At 37.1% G+C, this 20323-nt stretch overlaps 1 long non-coding RNA gene across 1 annotated transcript in view; it reads right to left on the bottom strand.

Moving 5' to 3' along the window:
* Positions 1–477: 477 nt before the first annotated feature.
* LOC147354996 (uncharacterized) overlaps positions 478–20323 on the bottom strand; it is a 96817-nt gene continuing 76971 nt past the window's right edge. Inside the window, exons 3-4 of the long non-coding RNA XR_015144124.1 lie at positions 13350–13396; positions 478–688 (exon numbers count right to left, since the gene is read on the bottom strand). This is a non-coding gene — a long non-coding RNA (uncharacterized LOC147354996). The remainder of the gene's footprint in view (positions 689–13349; positions 13397–20323) is intronic.

The following is a 20323-nucleotide window of genomic DNA, read 5'->3' as shown; positions in this document are numbered from 1 at the left end:
ATATGACACCAAGTCTCTTTGATCTCCAGGTTTGTAACTGCAAATAATTGGACTTCCCAGCCTCCATAATTGTGTGAGCCATTTTCTACCAGTTCTGTTTCTCTGGAGAACCCTTACTAGATTTTGATACCAAGAGTGGTCTTCTTGGGATTCCTCAGCCTCTGTAATCCTGTAAGCCAATTCCTTATGATAAATCTCTTTATTTACATTCCTTATTTATTCTGTATTACTGGAGAACCCTGTTTCTCAAGTTGCATATTTGAATATTTCTGTAAAATTTTATTAACATCTAGAAAAATTGATCAAGAAATAAAATAATTATTACTAAAAATAAAAAATTTGTCATCACATATTTATGATATATGAAGTTAACTAAAAATATAATAAAGTATATTTTGTACAACATTAAGAATAGGTGTAAAACTTTAAATGAAAAATTATATTGAAAAACATAACTCACCACAAATGACATAAGAAGTAATTGAACCATCTCAAGGCTTTTTATTTATTAAAAGAAACTGAATTCTTCTTGTAAAGAAAACTCCATTAAGAAGACAACCTGACTGGGAAATTCTTCCAAATATTTAAAGAAGAAAAAAGTATCAACCAAACATAAACTCTTTAAGAGATTCCAAAAAGAGACAACAGTTCTTGCTTCATGAGTCCAATATAATCCCAACACCAAAACCTAAAAATAACATTAAAAGGAGGTAAAATTAGAGGCTTATATCTCTTATGAAAATAAATGTGAATTCTTAAACATAAGATTAGCAAATTGAATCCAGTAAATATGAAAAGGGTAATAAATCATGACTGAATAAGGTTTATCCAAGGAATGCAAGGTCAGCTGACATTAAAAAAAAAAATCAAACAATAAAACTCAATTTAATTCATTTCATTAACAGAAAGGGAAAATAATGTCATTGCAATATATATAGAAAAGCATTTGATAAAATTCAACCCATATTCATAAGAAGTACTCACAGAAAACTGGGAGTAGAAAGGAGCATCCTTGACCTGATAAAGAGCACATATAAAAAATATACAGCTAAGCTCATAAGTAGTGTTAAATATTGAATGTCTCCTCTCTCCTTGAGTTTGGGAAAAAGAATGTCCACTATCACCATTTCTACTCTATTCAACATTATTCTGGAGGTTATATCCAGGACAAAAGAGCAAGAGAAAGAAATTAAAGTGTAAATATTAGAAATAAAGAAACAAAATTGCTTTTAAGAAGACATGAATATATATACAGAAAATCCAAAAGAATCTACAAACTGTCATATTTAATATTTGAATTTAGCAAAGCCTTTTCAATATAAAATTATTTGTTATAAAATAAATATACACACTTTTAATATATTTCCAGTACCAAATAGTAAACAAATAGTATCAAAATCATACAAATTTCTAGGAATAAGGAATTTGAAACTAAGGAAGATAAATTATCTGGAATAATATTTAATTTTCATGGAATGCATGAAATTCATTATGCATGTATGAAATCAATGTCTTTAATGTAATTGTTGGAGGAAATCAAAATGTCAGAGTTGGAGGATGCAGAACTCACCTTCCCTTACAAATGTGTCAAAAATATACCTACAAGTGGAACAGTTCTCACTGAAAACTGGAGACTGGCAGAAAGATTCCTGCACAAATGAGGTTGTAAGAGAGATTCACACGGGATCAGGTAGGAAGGAAAGAAAAATGATCAGGTTGGGATCTGCATCTCAGGGAGGGAGCTCAGAGAAAAAGGGAGATTAAATGGGGAGAGATCTTGCTGGGGGTGTGAGCAGTTTGAAAGACATATTGGGCATCCCAGTCCTGGGGTCCTGGATGGGAAAGACAAGCCCCCTTGGCTGACTGGAAGGCTGGTGAGCCTAACAGGAGGACTTTTAGGAACAGCTAACAGTAGGAAGACTAGACTTCATTCAGGAGGAGTGTGTGTACCCTCGCTTGCTCCTGAGGCAAGGTGGAGAGGGGGTAGTAGAACTGTGAGGATCGCTGACTGGTTTTCCTCAAATGCCCCAGTGTGTGTCCCAGTCTGAGCTGAGGGAACACTCCAGTCCCTGTTTCTTCATTTTGCAGCTCTGTGCTGGAGCCAGGGCTGCCATGACTGAGGAAAGAGGGCTCAGCTGTGAGAAACGGAGGTAGCTTAGACCCCAAATGGCATCTGAGCAGGGTGCGGGCAATCCTTACTGGCACTTTCAGAAGAAGCCTCAAAGGCTTTCTCCAGCCAGACTCCCACAACCTGCACCCCATCACGTGCCAAAAGCTCATATAGGTGCTATTTGCTCTAGCACTGTTCCCCTCTGGGGTTAGAGTGTTGGTGCTGGGATGAGAAGAGCTCACGCTTAAAGAAAAAAACACAGGACGCATCTGACCCTCAGGGCTCTGCTCTAGCTACTTGAGACCACCCCACTCATCCCCTTGAGCCTGGTGACAGCCACTGAATGGGGGAAACCCGGCTTAACATCTGGTTCCTACCCTAGCTCACGCGTCTTCAGCCTCACTTGTTACCAAAGTGACTCGCTGCCAGCGTACACTGAGGTAAGCTGTGACTTGGGATCATGTAAAACCCAGCTCTCCCCCTAAAGCCACTCGGCACATGCAGAATGTATAGGATGCTCCCACATGAGATTACGTCAAGATTGCAAAAGATTGTTGTTTCATCTAATTTCAGAGAGACAGAGAAAGTTGAGCAAAATGAGAAGACAGAGGAATTGGTCCCAACTGAAAGCCAAGAGAATACCTATGAAAAAACAACCATTGAAACAGAAACAATTTATTTGGTAAAGAATTAGTAATAAGAATGCTAACTGAGGACTTCCCTGGTGGCTCAGACAGTAAAGCGTCTGTCTACAATGCAGAAGACCTGGGTTCGATCCCTGGGTTGGGAAGATTTCCTGGAGAGGGAAATGGCAACCCACTCCAGTACCCTTGCCTAGAAAGTCCCATGGATGGAGAAGCCTGGTGTCCATGGGGTCGCAAAGAGTCGGACACAACTGAGTGACTTCACATGCTAGCTGAATTAGGGAAAAGATTAGATGAACACAGAATTTTCACAAGGCTAGGAAAAAAAAAAGAACTAGTCTATTTTGGAACTTGAGAACATGATAACTAAAGTGAAAAACACACTAGAAAGAATCAAGAGCAGACTAGGTGATACAGCAGAATACATAAGTGATCTGGAAGACAGAATAACAAAAATCACCCAATCAAAACCATACTGTTGTTTTTCAGTCACCCAGTTGGGTCCAACTCTTTGCAATCCCATGGACTGTAGCAATTAAGGCTTCGCTGTCCCTCACCATCTCCCGGACTTTGCCCAAGTTCATGTCCATTGCATCGGTGATGCCATCCAGCCATCTCATCCTCTGATGCCCTCTTCTCCTTCTGTTCTCAATCTTTTCTAGCACCAGGGTTTTTTCCAATGAGTTGGCTATTCACATCAGGTAACCAAAATATTGGAGCTTCAGCATCAGTCCTTCCAATGAGTATTCAGGGTTGATTTCCTTTAAGACTGACAGGTTTGATCTCCTTGCTGTCAGAGGGACTCTCCAGCACCACACTTCAAACGCATCAGTTCTTTGGTGCTCTGCCTTCTTTACAGTCCAGCTCTCACAGCAATACAGGATTATTGGAAAGATCATAGCTTTGACCATATGGACATTTGTCGGCAAAGTGATGTCTTTGGTTTTCAATTCACTGTCTAGGTTTGTCATAGCTTTCCTGCAAAGAAGCAATGGTCTTCTAATTTTATATGCAGACACTATCTGTATGATTTTAGAGCTTAAGAGGAAATCTGTCACTGCTTCCACCTTTTCTCCCTCTATTTGCCATGAAGTTATGGGGCTGAATGCCATGATCTTTTTTTTTTTTTTTTTTTTTAATATTTAGTCTTAAGCCAGCTTTCTCACTCTCTTCCTTCACCCTCATCAAGAGGCTCTTTAGTTCATCTTCACTTTCTGCCATTAGAATGGTAACGTCGGCCTATGTAAGGTTGTTGATCTTTCTCCTGCCAATCTTGATTTCAGCTTGTAACTCATCCAGCCTGTCATTTCTCATGATTTGCTCAGTGTCTAATTTAAATAAACAGGGTGACAACAAGCAGCCTTGTTGTACTTGCTTCTCAATCCTGAACCAGTCAATTGCTCCATACAGGATACTAACTGTTGCTTCCCGACTCACATGCAGGTTTCTCAGGAGACAGGTAAGATGGTCTGGTATTCCCATCTTTTCGAGAGCTCTCCACAGTTTATGTTCCACATAGTCAAAGATTTAGTGTAGTTGAGGAAACAGAGGTAGATGTTTTCTGGAATCCCCTTGCTTTCTCTGTGATCCAGCAAATGTTGGAAATTTGATCACTGGTTCCTCTGTGCCTTTTCTAAACCCAGCTTGGATGGCTGGAAGTTCTCAGTTCACATTATGCTGAAACCTAGCCTGTAGGATTTTGAGCATCACCTTACTAGCAATGGAGATAAGTGTGACTGTCCGGTGGTTGGAACATTCTTTAACACTGCCCTTCTTGGGAATTAGGATGATTGACCTTTTTCGGTCCTGTGGCCATTGCTGGGTTTTCCAGATTTGCTGACATATTGAGTGCAGCACTCTGATAAAATCTTTTAGAATTTTAAATAGCTCTACTGGAATTCCATCACATCCACTAGCTTTATTGACAGCTGTGTTTCCTAAGGCTCACTTGACTTCACACTCCAGAATGTCTGGCTGTGGGTGACTGACCACACCATCGTGATTATCCAGGTCACTAAGAACTATTTTGTACAGTTCTTCTGGGTATGATTTCCATCTCTTCTTGATCTCTTTTGCTTCTACTAGATCTATAGAGTCTGAAATGCAGTACTTGGGTGCAACCTCAAAATGACAGAATGATCTTGGTGTGTTTCCAAGGCAATCAAAACTATAGAAAAAGACAAATTTAAAAAAAATTAAAACATTTCAATGGCACCCCACTCCAGTACTTTTGCATGGAAAATCCCATGGACGGAGGAGCCTGGTGGGCCGCAGTCCGTGGGGTCGCTAACAGTCGGACACGACTGAGCGACTTCACTTTCACTTTTCACTTTCATGTACTGGATAAGGAAATGGCAACCCACTCCAGTGTTCTTCCTGGAGAATCCCAGGGACAGGGAAGCCTGGTGGGCTGCCGTCTATGGGGTTGCACAGAGTCGGACACAACTGAAGTGACTTAGCAGCAGCAGCAGCGAGAGGTCTGTGGGAAAACATTAAATGTACCAACATTTACATTATAGCTGTCTCAGAAGGAGAAAAGAGAGAAATGGCCAAAAATCTGTTTGAAGAGATTATGGCTGAAATTTTTCCAAAGCTGAAGAAGGATACAGAAACCCAGGTGCAGAAAGTACAGAGGGTCTCAAACAACGGGGACAGAAACAGTCCCACACCAAGACATACCATAATTAAAATGACTATAGTTAAATATTAGGAGGAAATTCTAAAGGCAGCAAGAGAAAAACAGGGTCAGTTGACAAAGGAACCCGCATAAAGTTATCAGCTGAATTTTTTCAGAGCTAGGACACACACAGACAGAAAGTGAGGGGATGGAAAAAGTATTTCATGCAAACAGAAGCAACAAGACTGCAAGGGTAGCAATATTGATATCAGAAAAAATAGACTTTAAGTAAAACAATAACAAAAGACAGAGAATGTCATTATATAATGATAAAGGGATCAACACCAGAAGAGGATATTATACTTATTAACATATATACATTCAACACAGGAACACCTAAATTCATAAATCAAATTAACAGACATAAAGAGAATTGATAACATTACAACTAGTAGGGGAATTTAACACCCGACTTTTATCAATGGACAAGTCATCCATAGAGAAAATCAATATGAGTGGTCCTAAATGATGCAAAAGGCCACTTGGACTTAATAGATTTATCTACAGGACATTCCACTCTAAAACGGCAGAATACCTTTTTTTTTTTTTTAAGTGTGCATGTAACTCTAGGATAAATCAGATTTTAAGCCAAAAAAGCAAGTCTTGAAAAGTTTAACAGGATAGAAATTATGCCAATTAGTTTTTCCAAACACAACACTATGAAACAAGAAATTGGTTAAAGAAAAATGGGAAAAGCACAAACACACGGAGACTAAATAACACGCTACTAAAAAACCCCAATTGATGAACAATGAAGACAGAGAGGATATGAGAAAATACCTTGAGACAAATGAAAATGGAAACACAGTTTTCCAAAATGTATGGTATGCAACAAAAGCAGCTGTAAGAGGGAAGCTTACAGCAATTTAGGCTGACCTAAAGAAACAAGAATAATTTCAAATAAACAATCTATAGGAATTAGAAAAAGAAGAACAAACAAAGCCCAAATTCAGCAGAAGGAAGGAAATAATAAAGATCCAAGAGAAAATAAATAAAATAGAGGCCATAAAAATGGAAAAGATCAAGAAAACCAAGGGTAGATGAAGATAAAGATATTTTTAAAGATAAAATTAATAAATCTTTACCTAGGCTAATCAAGATGAAAAGAGACATGACAAAAATAAATAAGAAATGAAATAAAATATCAACCAATATCACAGAAATATGAAAACTCATAAAAGAATACTACAGTTACATGGCAACAATTGGACAACCTAGATTAAATGGACAAATTTCTAGAAACACAGAAACTTCCAAGGCTGAATCAGGATTAAATAGATAATCTGAACAGACTGTTCACTAGTACTGAAATTGAATTTGTAATAAAAAATGTAATTAAAAAAAAAACTCTCAGCAGACAAAACTCTAGTACTGTATGGCTTTACAGGGGAATTCTATCAAACATATAAAGGAGACCTAATACCTATCCTCAAACTATTCCAAGAAGTTTAAGAAGTTGGAAACCTTAAATGTAATCTATGAGGCCATAATTACCCTGATACCAGAATCATACAAAAATATTACAAAAATGAATATTACAGGCCAATATCTCTGGTGAACATAGATGCAAAAATCCTCAAAATTTTTACCAAAACAAATTCAGCAGTATATAAAAATGATCATACACCATGATCAACTGGAATTTATTCCAAGTATGCAAAATTGTTTAACATTCACAAATCAATCAACATGATATACCACACTAACAAAAAGAAGGATAAAATCACATGATCTCAATAAATGCAGAAAAAGCAATTAACAAAATCCAACATCCATTCATGATAAAAACTCTCATCAAAGTAGGCATAAAGGGAATATATCTCAACATAATAAGGGCCATTTATGATAAACTCAACAGCTATCATCATGCTCAATGGTGAAAAACTGAAAGCCTTTCCTCTACAATCAGGAATAATACAACGATACCCACTCTCACCACTTTCATTTAACAAAGTATAATACTATGTTAAATACTAAGTATTTAACTTCTATCAGAAGTCTCAGCCTTAGCAATAAAGCTAGAAAAGAAATACACATCAAAATTGGAGGAGAAGAAGTAAAATGGTCACTAATTGCAGATCACACAATACTGTATAAAACTATAAAATCACCACCAAAAAACCTGTTAGAATAAATGAATTCAGCAAAGTTGTAGGATAAAAGATTAATACACATAAATCTGTTGCTTTTCTATACAATAATAATGAACTATCAGTAAGAGTAAGCCAGAAAACAGTGCAGTTTAAAATTGTTTAAAAAACTGGAGCCTATTATACAGAGTGAAGTAAGCCAGAAAGAAAAACACCAATACAGTATACTAACGCATATATATGGAATTTAGAAAGATGGTAACAATAACCCTGTATCAGATCAGATCAGATCAGTCGCTGAGTCGTGTCTGACTCTGTGACCCCATGAATCGCAGCACGCCAGGCCTCCCTGTCCATCACCAACTCCCGGAGTTCACCCAGACTCACATCCATCGAGTCAGTGATGCCATCCAGACATCTCATCCTATGTCGTCCCCTTCTCCTCCTGCCCCCAATCCCTCCCAGCATCACAGTCTTTTCCAATGAGTCAACTCTTCGCATGAGGTGGCCAAAGTACTGGAGTTTCAGCTTTAGCATCATTCCTTCCAAAGAAATCCCAGGGCTGATCTCCTTCAGAATGGACTGGTTGGATCTCCTTGCAGTCCAAGGGACTCGCAAGAGTCTTCTCCAATACCACAGTTCAAAAGCATCAATTCTTCGGTGCTCAGCCTTCTTCACAGTCCAACTCTCACATCCATACATGACCACAGGAAAAACCATAGCCTTGACTAGACAAACCTTTGTTGGCAAAGTAATGTCTCTGCTTTTCAATATGCTATCTAGGTTGGTCATGACTTTCTTTCCAAGGAGTAAGCGTCTTTTAATTTCATGGCTGCAGTCACCATCTGCAGTGATTTTGGAGCCCCCCAAAATAAAGTCTGACACTGTTTCCACTGTTTCCCCATCTATTTGCCATGAAGTGGTGGGACCGGATGCCATGATCTTCGTTTTCTGAATGTTGAGCTTTAAGCCAACTTTTTCACTCTCCACTTTCACTTTCATCAAGAGGCTTTTTAGTTCCTCTTCACTTTCTGCCATAACGGTGGTGTCATCTGCATATCTGAGGTTATTGATATTTCTCCTGGCAATCTTGATTCCAGTTTGTGTTTCTTCCAGCCCAGCGTTTGTCATAATGTACTCTGCATATAAGTTAAATAAACAGGGTGACAATATACAGCCTTGATGAACTCCTTTTCCTATTTGGAACCAGTCTGTTGTTCCATGTCCAGTTCTAACTGTTGCTTCCTGACCTGCATACAAATTTCTCAAGAGACAGATCAGGTGGTCTGGTATTCCCATCTCTTTCAGAATTTTCCACAGTTTATTGTGATCGACACAGTCAAAGGCTTTGGCATAGTCAATAAAGCAGAAATAGATGTTTTTCTGGAATCTCTTGCTTTTTCTATGATCCAGCAAATGTTGGCAATTTGATCTCTGGTTCCTCTGCCTTTTCTAAAACCAGCTTGAACAGCAGCAAGTTCATGGTTCACATATTGCTGAAGCCTGGCTTGGAGAATTTTGAGCATTACTCTACCAGCGTGTGAGATGACTGCAATTGTGCGGTAGTTTGAGCATTCTTTGGCATTGCCTTTCTTTAGGATTGGAATGAAAACTGACCTTTTCAGTCCTGTGGCCACTGCTGAGTCTTCCAAATTTGCTTGAATATTGAGTGCAGAACTTTCACAGCATATACGAGACAGCAAAAGAGACACTGATGTATAGAACAGTCTTTTGGACTCCATGGGAGAGGGTGAGGGTGGGATGATTTGGGAGAATGGCATTGAAACATGTATATTATCATATGTGAAACGAATCACCAGTCCAGGTTTGATGCATGATACAGGGTGCTCAGGGCTGGTGCACTGGGATGACCTAGAGGGAGGGGATGGGGATGGAGCTGGGAGGGGGGTTCAGGATGGGGAACACATGTACACCCATGGCGGATTCATGTTGATGTATGACAAAACCAATACAATATTGTAAAGTAATTAGCTTCCAATTAAAATAAATAAATTAAAAAAAATAAAATTGTTTCAAAAATAGCAAAATATCTAGAAATAAACTTAACCAAGGAAGTGAATGACATATCCTCTAAAAACTATAAAACAATGATGATAGAATTTGCAAATGATATAAACAAATAGAAAGATATTTCATGTTATTTACTGGAAGAATTAATATTATTAAAATATCCATACTACCAAAAGCAATCTGGAAATTTAATCCAAATCTAATGAAAATATCCATGACCTTTTTTTTAAGAACTTGAACAAAGTAGCCTAAAATTTGTATGGAATTATAATATACCCCAAATTGCCAAAGCAATCTTGAGAAAAAAGGACAGTGATGGAGGTGTTACATTTCCTGATTTCAGAGTATACATACTATGCATTTATAGTTATCAAAACAGTATGGTGCTGGCAAATAAAGGAGACACAGATCATAGGAACAAGATAGGGAGCCCAGAAATAAGCCCACACAGCTATGGTCAACTAATCTATGACAGGCAAGGAAAGTATATATGATGGAAATAAGACTCTTTCTTCAACAGTTGGTGCTGGGAAAACTTTACAGTTACCTATAACACAGTGAGATTACAACATCTCATACCATATGCAAAATAAATGTAAAATAGGTTAAAGGCCTAAATTTAAAAACTGAAACCATAAAACTCCTAGATGAAGATATAGGTAGAAGATTCTTCGATTAGTATACTTTTATCAGAGTATACAATATACTTTTTGATATATACTTTTTGATCTGTCTTCTGAGGCAAAAGAAATAAAGCAAAAAGAAACAAATGGGGCCTAATTAAACTTAGAAGATTTTGCACAACAAAGAACACAATCAACAAAATAAAAAGACAATTTACCGAATGTGAAAAAATATTTTCAAATAGTATGGACAAAAAAGGGTTAATATCCAAAAATATATAAATAGAACATACAACTCATTATAAAGAAAAGAAATAACCTGATCAAAAATTGGGCATAAGATCATAATAGAAACTTTTCCAAAGAAGACATACAGATGGCTAACATGCGAACTAAAAGATGTTAACATCACTAGTCATCAGAAAAATGAAAATCAAAGCCAAAATGAAACACCACCTCACATTTGTCAGAATGGCTATCATAAAATTCTTCAAATAACAATTGTTGACCAGGGTGTGGGGAAAAGGGACCCTTATACACTGTTGGTGCAGATATAGATTAGTGCAGACACTGTGGAAAACAGTGTGGAAAAGCGTGTGGTAGTTCTATTTTTAGTTTTCTAAAAAAATCATATTTTCCAGCAATTCCACCTCTGGGTATTCTTCTGATGAAAACGAAAACTCTAATTTGAAAAAGATATGTGCACCCCGATCTTCACAGTGGCATTATTTACAATAGCCAAGATACAGAAAACACTTAAGTGTCTATCAAAAGATGAATGGATACAGAAGATGTGAAAGCTGTTATCTATAATGCAATATTATTTAGCCATCAGTTCAGTTGCTCAGTCATGTCCGACTCTTTGCAACCCCATGGACTGCAGCACACCAGGCTTTCCTGTCTATCACCAACTCCCAGAGCTTACTGAAACTCATGTCTATCAAGTTGGTGATGCCATCCAACCATCTCATCCTCTGTTGTCTCCTTCTCCTCCTGCCTTCAATCTTTCCCAGCATCAGGTTTTTTTCCAATGAGTCAGTTCTTCTCATCAGGTGACCAAAGTATTGGAGCTTCAGCTTCAGCTTCCAGTGAATATTCAGGACTGATTTTCTTTGGGATGGACTGGTTGGATCTCCTTGCAGTCCAAGGGACTCTCAAGAGTCTTCTCCAATACCACAGCTTGAAAGCATCAATTCTTTGGCACTCAGCTTTCTTATAGTCCAACTCTCACATCCATACATGACTACTGGAAAAATCATAGCTTTAATTAGATGGATCTTTCTTGGCAAAGTAATGTCTCTGCTTTTTAATATGCTGTCATGTCTAGGTTGGTCATAACTTTTCTTCCAAGGAGCAAGCATCTTTTAATTTCATGGCTGCAGTCACTATCTGCAGTGATTTTGGAGCCCAAATAGATAAAGTCTATCACTGTTTCCATTGTTTCCCCATCCATTTGCCATAAAGTGATGGGACTGGATGCCATGATCTTAGTTTTATTTAGCCATAAAAATTAAATGAAATTCTGCCATTTGCAATAATGAGCCTAGAGAATATTATGCTTAGTGAAATAGACAAAGATAAATACTCTGTTATCACATATCTGGAACTTAAAAAATAAAAGAAACAAATGTATCACAGCAAGAGATTCACAGATACAGTGAATAAACTAGTGAATATCCATAGGGAGAGGGAAGTTGGGAGGGGTAAAATAGGCATATGGGATATGGAATAGATAAGCAACAAGGATACACTGCATATCACAGGAAAATATAGCCATTGTTTTATAATAATGTTTATATGCAGTATAATCTATAAAAACATTAAATCACTTTGCTGTGCACCTCAAAGTAATACAGTATTGTAAATCACCTATGCTGTGCTGTGCTGAGTCGCTCAGTCATGTTAGACCCTGATGACCCCATGGACTGTAGCTGGCCAGGCTCCTCTTTCCATGGGGATTCTTCAGGCAAAAATACTACAGTGGGTTGCCATCCTCCAGGGGATCTTCCCAACCCAGGGATTGAACCCAAGTCTCCTGCATTGCAGGAGGATTCTTTACCATCTGATCTACTAGGGAAGCCCATGAATACTGGAGTGGGTAGTCTATTCCTTCTCCAGGGGATCTTCCTGGACCAGGCACCAAACCAGTGTCTCCTGCATTGCAGGCAGATTATTTACCACCTGAGCTACCAGGGAATTAGAAAAAAAAAAGTCCATTTTCCCCAGGTAGGCAATTTTTAAGGAATAAAACAAAATTTAAGAATTTATGCACTACTAGATATCAAGACTTACTAAAAAGATACTAAGCATGTGATATTTACCCAAGGATAGAAAGTTGTCCAATTGTAAAAAATACAGACTGCAGAAAAGTTCTATCCCCATACGGTCACCTGATTTGCTACAAGGATATTTGCTATTTCCTCTTGCTATTTCAGGAGGAAAAGAATGGTCTTTTCCATAAATGATCATGGAACAATTAGATATGTATATGGAAAAAATAAACTTTGATCCCTTACAAAGAATTCTGTTCAAGGTGGATCAAAGCTCTCAGTATAAATGACAAAATAAAAAGCATGCAGAAGGAAAGTGAAAGTCGCTCAGTTGTATCTGACTCTTTGTGACCCCATGGACTATAGTCTTTCCCTTCTCTAGGGGATCTTCCCAACCCAGGGATTGAACCCAAGGCTCCTACATTGCAGGCGGATTCTTTACCAGCTGAGCCACTAGGGAAGCCCAAGAATACTGGAGTGGGTAGCCTATCCCTTCTCCAGCGAATCTTCCTAACCCAGGAATCAAACCAATGTCTCCTGCATTGCAGGCAGATTCTTTCCCAACTGAGCTATTGTGGTTTTATTAAATAGGATACAAAAAAGCATGAACTGTATAATAAAAGATTGGTAAATTGATAAATTGAACTTCATTAAAATCAAAGACTTCTGTTTTTCAAAATATCATTGAAAGAGGGAAAAGGGAAGCCACACACTGGGAGAAGATATTCATAATACATATATCCAAAATGGCAAGAACCTTGAATACACAAAGAGTATTTTAATCATTAATTAAAAGACAGATAATCTCTTTACAAAATGGACAAAGGCTTTAAATAGGCACTTCATAAAACTGACTTTAGAAAGACAACAAGGGCACAAAATAAAGCTCAACATCATTACTTACCAAGGAAATGCAAACCAAAACCAAATGAGATGCAGTTTCACATATACCTGAATGGCCAAATTAAAAAGACTGTCAATTAGTACCACATATGGACTAGAAAATGAGACAAGTAGAACCTACATGTTTTCTTTGTGAAAATATAATTTAGTACAACAACCTATTTGGAAAACTATTTTGCAGCAGCTAAATCTGTATACCTCATGGCCCAGTAGTTCTCACCATGGTGTATACCCAGGGGAATTGATTGTGTGTATCTACCAAAAGACACATGAAACAATGCATCTTTTAACAGCTTTATTTACAATAGTCTCAAGGTGAAAAGATCTGAATTTTTAAGTAAATTGTAGAACACCCATGTATGAAAAGCAATGAAAAGATGGAATTATTTCCACTCCCTACAATATAATTGAATTCATAATTGCAACACTGAGTAAAAATAGAAAACAATGAGTTTTCTTTATATAAGCATTTACATGATGTTCAAGAATAATCAAAATTAATCTGAGGTGACAGATATCAGAGGAATGATCTAGGGATGGAGTGAGGGAGCAGTTTGTATTGTTGGCAAAAGGGTACATGAAATCCTTTTCAGATGTTGTTAATATCTTGTGTCTTGATCTGGAAGGTATATGCTTATCCAAAATTTTATCCAGCAGTACACATAAGATTTGTGCATTTTACTATATCTCAATGTTAAAAAAAAAGTAAATGGGAAATTCTCAGAAAAACTAATACAAATGGCCAATAAAGGGAAATATGCTCAAATATATAAACAAGGAAATGTATGTTAAAGTAATAGTGAACATCATTAAGACTGCCAAAAAGTTGAAAAGAAGGGAGTACATTGCTGGTAGGAATGTGAATTATCACCATAGCTTAGGATGCAACCTGGCAAGACCTATTAAAACTATAAACACATATACTTTTGACCAAAGATATCATATCTGAGAATCTCTTTCAATGCAATAAAAACTCTAGTTCTTAGTTGATATTTATAAAAGTTACAACAATAAAGGGTAAAGATGGAAATAAAGTTAATGTACAAATAGAGTTACTGATTTTAAAAATTTTGATAATACACATGATGTCATAGTAAATAATTAAATGGGGTTAGTTAGAACTATATAAGTTGACTTGGAGTGATATAGTGAGAAATGGAAGAAAAAGAGACATGGATGTATTTTTATTGCATATTGGCAAAAAAATTAGAACAATTCATATACATGTATATTTGTACGGAATTGTATTTTTATGCATAGTTATACATGTCTCCTGCCTCTTGAGAAACCTGTATGCAAGTCAGGAAGCAACAGTTAGAACTGGACATGGAACAACAGACTGGTTCCAAATAGGAAAAGGAGTACATCAAGGCTGTATATTGTCACCCTGCTTATTTAACTTATATGCAGAGTACATCATGAGAAACGCTGGGCTGGAAGAAGCACAAGCTGGAATCAAGACTGCCGGGAGAAATATCAATAACCTCAGTATGCAGATGACACCACCGTTATGGCAGAAAGTGAAGAGGAACTAAAAAGCCTCTTGATGAAAGTGAAAGAGGAGAACGAAAAAGTTGGCTTAAAGCTCAATATTCAGAAAACTAAGATCATGGTATCCGGTCCCATCACTTCATGGCAAATAGATGCGGAAACAATGTCAGACTTTATTTTGGGGGGCTCCAAAATCACTGCAGATGGTGATTGCAGCCATGAAATTAAAAGATGCTTACTCCTTGGAAGGAAAGTTAATGACCAACCTAGACAGCATATTAAAAAGCCAGAGGGAGGGTAGGGGAGGGAGGAGGGAGAAGGGTTCAGGATGGGGAACGCGGGTATACCTGTGGCGGATTCATTTCGATATTTGGCAAAACTAATACAATATTGTAAAGTTTAAAAATAAAATAAAATTAAAAAAAAAAAAAGCAGAGACATTGCTTTGTCAACAAAGGTCCATCTAGTCAAGGCTATGGTTTTTCAGTGGTTATGTATGGATGTGAGATTTGGACTATAAAGAAAGCTGAGCGCCGAAAGAATTGATGCTTTTGAACTGTGGTGTTGGAGAAGACTCTTGAGAATCCCTTGGACTGCAAGGAGACCCAACCAGTCCATCCTAAAGGAGATCAGTCCTGGGTGTTCATTGGAAGGACTGATGTTGAAGCTGAAACTCCAATACTTTGTCCACCTCATGCGAAGAACTGACTCATTTGAAAAGACCCTGATGCTGGGAAAGATTGAGGGCAGGAGAAGGGGACAACAGAGGATGAGATGGTTGGATGGCATCACCGACTTGATGGACATGGGTTTGGGTAGACTCTGGGATTGGTGATGGACAGGGAGGCCTGGTGTGCTGCGGTTCATGGGGTGGCAAAGAGTTAGACACGACTGAGCGACTGAACTGAACTGTGTTATAAGAACATGGAAAAAAGGAAAAATATACTAGATTTTAAAACATGGATAAGATGGTGAGATGGGTGATGGGGGTTTGGAAATGTTGACTAGGAAGGTAAATAAAACAATAAATAAGAGTGCACAGAAAATTCCCATTGAATGTGGATTGGACTATATTTACACATTTATGTCAAAGTATTTATACATGTACATATGTAAAAAGAAATTTAAAACTGGCATTTACTTATAAAAATTACCATTAATTAAACCCATAATTATTTCACTTGATATAAGTATTTTTTATAAATCTATTGCTGTCATTGTACAACTGTGCATTTTAACAAAATTTTATTTGTAAATACTTCTTTGTATATCTATGAGATCTATATAAAGACCTCATAGATCTTTGTATTTCTATGGTATTTATAATAAATAAAGATTTAGTATGCAATCTTTAATAAATCATAATAAATACACAATTTATTATGAGCCAATAAATTGCTTCATATTTCCTTCTAGAAAATATATCATAATTTACCAATTTTCAAATGCCAAATCACACACATTTTAAAAATCAAGGCTATATTAACATTCTTGTCATAACCGTTTTTGTATATACATTTTCCCTTTGTTTTTTAAAAACAATTTCATTACAGTAGTTTAAATTCAGGCTTCCCTGGTGACTCAGTGGGTAAAGCGTCTGCCTACAATGTGGGAGACCCGGGTTCAATCCCTGAGTTGGGAAGATCCCCTGGAGAAGGAAATGGCAACCCACTCCAGTACTCTTGCCTGGAAAATCCCATGGACGGAGAAGCCTGGTAAATTCCTGGGTATGTGGTTATTAGGTCAAAGGTTATGAACATTTTTATGACTCTTGAAGCATGCTGCCAGATTTTATCCTCAAAGAAGGAAACAATGGATATTAATGGATATTATGGATATTAATGGATATTAATACCAGAAATTTGTATCTCCAATTTTTCAAATTATCCTCTAAAATTTTTTAACATCAAGATATTAAAGGCACATTTTATTGCTTTAGAGATAAAGCTTGATTGTTTTTCAATACTGAGATAATCTTATCATTTCATTTTTGTTGATGCCTTTGAACTACATTTCCCCCTGGACTTTGGCATTGCTCTTTTATAAATTGACATTTAAAATGTATTTTAGATAATTACTCTTTTGAGAGCATATGGGAATTTTATGAAGAATAAAGGGATTTGATTTGTGCGAATGGAGTCTTGCCTGGACATTCAGAGTTAGGGACATATAGAAGACACTGAAAAATTAAGGGGAGAGGGAATTCCGTAAGGAAAAGTGCTCGATAGTTGAGTAGCTACGTTTGGAGATGATTATGTTGCAGCGTATTGTCCTTTGCCTCTCTAGTGTTCAATAATCCTGTAAGACTCAGTTTCAATGTTGCTCCGAGGAGGAGGAGGCTGTTTAGATACTTCCATATTTAAACATCCATGCTCACACAGAACCTAGGAATGTCCCTGTCATCTTCACTTAACATTCTGTTTTATTACATTTGGGTTATTCATCTCCTCATTGAACTTGAAAACTATGAAGACTGAAACTGTCACCTAATAGGGTAGTTAACATGTAGTAGGCTGTCAAAAAATAATGAATGAAGCAATTTATCTCAAGTAGGAAGTAAATGTCTTATATGGGATTGTTGATAATTAAGCTCATTCTTATTAGCAGGAATGAACATGATTGTTCTTTTATTACCCACAAAAATTATAAATTTGGGAGGAATCTCAAATGATACATCCACACAGACAGATAACTATATATATAATTCTTCAGTGAAGGGGTTTTTATACCTTGATGTAATAGTCCATTCCAATGTGTAACCAGTGAAGTAGTATAAGTAATTTGTCAAAAAGTCTGTTGCAGTTGACCATGTGATTCTATGAGAAAATTATATAAAGTAAGCTATTTATCATTTCCTGCTGCTGCTACTGCTAAGTCACTTCAGTTGTGTCCGACTCTGTGCGACCCCATAGACGGCAGCCCACCAGGCGCCCCCGTCCCTGGGATTCTCCAGGCAAGAACACTGGAGTGGGCTGCCATTTCCTTTTCCAATGCATGAAAGTGAAAAGTGAAAGTGAAGTCGCTCAGTCGTGTCCGACTCTTAGCGACTCCATGGACTGCAGCCCACCAGGCTCCTCCGTCCATGGGATTTTCCAGGCAAGAGTACTGGAGTGGGGTGCCATCGCCTTCTCCCTTATCATTTCCTAAAGTGATATAATCCTTTAAATAGTTTGTCTTCATATTTTAGTGGTTTTTAGCCTTATATCTACTATAGCTCTATAACTGATATCCTGGGCCCTAACCAAAAAATTATGAATAGAATATCACTGAGAGAGAGCACATAAACACAGCAATCACCATAGAAGGGATACCAGCTATTTACATATCGGACCTGGAACAAAAACAATAGTAAAAGCTAATGTTTACCCTGTATGTATTAATACATGCATTATATGCCAGGCATTGTTCTAAAGGTTTTATTAATACTTTTAAATCCATTTAATTTTCACAAAACCCTAAGAGGTGTTATAATTATGTGTTGGCACTCCAAAATAGCCTGGTGTGAACATAGTTAAGTCAGGATACTCAATCACATGGAGCTTATGCGATTACAATTACATAGTCAATGTACCAGGAGGGTCAATGCTTGGTCTCAGACTTCCTAAATAGTATAATTTAGGTCTATTTTCCTTCCACTGATCATTTTCAGATATTTGGATTTTAAGTTTTAAACAAAAAAAAGGAGAGCTAACATGATGTTGAAAACTTTTTTCTTAATCCAAGTAAGGTAATTAAAAACCAGTGTCTTTTTTTTTTAATAATAGCAATAGCAAAAAAGGAAAAAAAGAAGTTAAAACCTACAAAAAGCAATGAACAATAACAATAATCTTACATAACATCTATTAACTTTTTTGCTATTACCCAGACACTGTGCCAAGTTTTACATGGATTATCCTGTTTAATCTTCACACAATCCCACAAAGTTAAGTACCATTATTTTCATTTTCCTTTATCCTTTCACAGGAGAAAGTATATTTTCTTAAAAAAATAGGTAGAAAGGCCATGACTTTAGAATAAAATTTAGACTTTTCAATGGAATAAAATTTAGCTTTTTGAAAATGAACAGTGTGTGTGTGTGTATTTTTGGGTTGCTTGTTTTTCTGTAATCTATAAAACTAATCCATGGGATGATGATGTAATAATGGATACCTGTCATTACATGTATAACCAAAGCCATAGAGCGTACAAGACCAAGAGTAAACCCTACAGTTAACTATGGACTCTGGATAACTGTGGTGAGTCAGTGGACATTCATCAGCGGTAACAAGCATAGGGGATGTTGATCATGGGGGCGGCCATGCCTGTGTGGGGGCAGAGAATATATGGGAAATATCTGTACCTTCCACTCAATTTTGCTGTTAACCTAAAGCCTCTCTAAAAAAACTATCAAGTCTTGGGAATTTCCTGGTGTTCCAGTGGCGGCTAATACTGTGCTCCCCATGCAGGCGGCCTGCGTTTGATCCCTGGTCAGGGAAATAGTTCCCACATGGCTTGACTAAGAGTTCACCTGACTCAGCCAAGACCTGGTGCAGCCAAATAAATAAATGAAAATTAAATATTAAAATAAGTAAGTTATAAAATCTTAAAACACAAAAGAAATATCCTTAACCATGGATCAGTATCGGCTAGCCTTGGCCTTAATGCTATATTGCTTGCTCCTAACAAAAAACAGAAAAACTTTAGCAGCTATTTGGAAAACTGAAGCAAGAAATGACTGTAGGTTCCAGAAGAAGAAATGCTCACTTGACATCCTGAAATACAATGTAAAGCCTTGCTGTGTAGTTAAGATATTCTGAGTATAGCAGCAGCCAAAAGACCCACTTGGCAGTGAGTAAATCCATGTAGCTCTTTTAGAGCAAAGACATCAGTAACCCATTGAGCAAAGAGACAGAGTCATGAGAAATGATTTGTTCTAAAATGGTCTCTAGAGCTACAAAAATAAGACAGTCCTCCAGTACATCTGCCCATGTGGCAAGATTGTTAGTCTCTCTCTGAGATTTTTAACCTTATCCATATATATGGCAAACAACCCCATTAGTAGAGTTATCTGTGACTGCAAACTACAACAATACATTATATATGTGCACTAACATATTTGCTGAATTTTAAAGTATGCAGCAATGTGAGAGCTGGAGTAAGGCTGTTGTTTATAATGTATATCATGAAATGGAGAACAGATGATCTAAGAATGAACATTTGTTGGAGTGATCTCTCTGGGCTTAAATATTTATTTTACTTCCTCTACCCCTCCCTTTTTGACAAAGTACTATGTTTTCCAAAATCTACAGTATGAAACCATGGAAAGTTTATGATAAAATCACCTCAAATTGCTACCATAAATTATTACCTCCTACATAGTCTTTTTTCCTGCGATGTGTAATTAATCAAGGAAGCAACTTATTCATTCTAATTAAAAAGTTGGTTCTCAGAGTTTTATTTTAGGTGTGAGAGGGGGTCTTGATTTCTGGGGGAAAAATACATGGT

The sequence above is a fragment of the Bos grunniens genome, chromosome 17 (genome assembly GCF_055505025.1).
Source record: "Bos grunniens cultivar Pamir isolate PY7600 chromosome 17, Bosgru_T2T1.0, whole genome shotgun sequence".
Classification (NCBI taxonomy): Eukaryota; Metazoa; Chordata; class Mammalia; order Artiodactyla; family Bovidae; genus Bos; species Bos grunniens.
The sequence above is the reverse complement of the archived record's forward strand: the minus strand, read 5'-3'. Positions and strand labels throughout refer to the sequence as shown.